Below are 1,885 nucleotides of genomic sequence, written 5' to 3'. Positions count from 1 at the left end.
ACAGGAGACTGATAGTTTTCTCACTCTAGTGTTGCTTAACTTCATTATCCTTTCGATATTTTTTTATCAAATTTTTTGACATGATCAAATTGCCATGAATAAGTCTAAATTCGTATTGCAAATGTCATAGTATATGTTTTACAATTTCCACTTATAGAAGAATTCTATGCTAATTATAATGATTACGTGCTCTGCATAAATTATATACATGTATCCACAATCCACACGTTCTGGTCCTCTTTCGCAAAAAAATAAAAAAAAAAAATAAAAAAAAAAATCCGATTTATTTTTATTGATTGTTTCACGTCAAGAGAAAGCTATTCCCAACATATTGACATGAAGTTATACCTGATATTCATCCTGACTTTCGGTAGTGTGTTTTTATTTGCTTTTTCTGTGATATTTTTAGCTATATGTATACACATGTTTCGCAACAAGCAGGAGGAACAATCTAATTTGGAAGGCGGGGAAGCTACTCGCGATGCAGGTGTTGGTGTGGACGGTAACATGGTCGTTATTACAGGAAATGGTGGTCGCGCCTGTTGTTGTTGCGGTGATTGTGGCGGTGGTTCCGGTTGTGGTGCTGGTTGTGGTTAGCATAATATGGAATAGTCCATCGTCCACACTCCATACTAGTCCATGTCAAGTACTTGTTTTTTTTGGCAGCAGTAAAATCTGTGTTTGTACTGGTACGTTGTAAATGTGCTACTCTTTGTGATTGAGTATTTGAATGTCATCAGTGTACTTGTAGATGTGCTACACTGCTAGTTTTTGTGTTCCCTTTTTTTCCTGGCGCTAAATTCAAGGGCCTGCGATCATTCTCGGCTTACAGTTTGTTTACAAAAAAAAAAAAAAAAAAAAAAAAACATGCGACATTTTTAAGATGATATACTTTAGTTTCTAGAATATCCAAGAACTATGTTATCTAACTATAACAGTAACTCGTATTAAAACATATTTTACTCTGAGAAAAATATTAAAATAATTTAAAAAGAATATTGAATCCCGAAGAATTTAATAAGACTAATATTATTGTAATTCCGAAGAAAAAAGCACCAGATAAAATCAGGGATTTTAGACCTATTAGCCATTATTAAAAATTAAGAGCGAATAAATGGGGAAGTTTACCTTTAATCACGTATTAAGTGAGTAATAAACTTTGAAACTTAAACTCCAACAATCCTCCACGAATTTTAAGGTTTTAGAGCAGGAAATAAATTTTGGGCAAATTAGAGAAATGGGACCGTAAATCGTAATGTCTCGTGACTTCAATTTATATATATTAGTACCTTACTAGCAGTGAGGATCCTATGTCCTATTTAGTATTTTATTCGTATTTCACTCCATACCCATTTTGTTATATGTTTTTATTTGACACAAAAGTAGGACATGAGATTTTCAATGGAACTCGACATGAATTGTGTGAGTCCAACAATATAGACCCATGCATTGAAGGTTATGGTTGCTCTTATGGGATTGTTACTAGACTCAGTTTTCTCACTCAAGCCTTACTTAAATTTATTATTCTTTTTAATTTTTTTCAATCAATTTGTTTGACATGTTCAAATTGCCATGAAAAAGTCTTAATTCGTATGACAAATGCCATACTATAGGTTTTACCGATTCGAACGAAAAATTCTTTTGCTTACAACGACTACGAGCTCCGCCTATATATACATGCCTGTAATGATATCCACAATCCACATTAATACATTATAGTCCCTTTCGCAACAAAAAGAGACAATTTATTTTTGTAGCTTGTTTCACGTAAAGTGAAAACTATTTGACATGGCGCCCTATGCGATATGGATCTTGATAATCGGCGGTTCGTTCTTTTTTTATTTTTCTGTGACGTTTCTAATGATATGTATACACACATGTTGCT

This window comes from Silene latifolia, chromosome 3 (assembly GCF_048544455.1).
Source record: "Silene latifolia isolate original U9 population chromosome 3, ASM4854445v1, whole genome shotgun sequence".
Classification (NCBI taxonomy): Eukaryota; Viridiplantae; Streptophyta; class Magnoliopsida; order Caryophyllales; family Caryophyllaceae; genus Silene; species Silene latifolia.
This window is presented reverse-complemented; position numbering follows the sequence as displayed.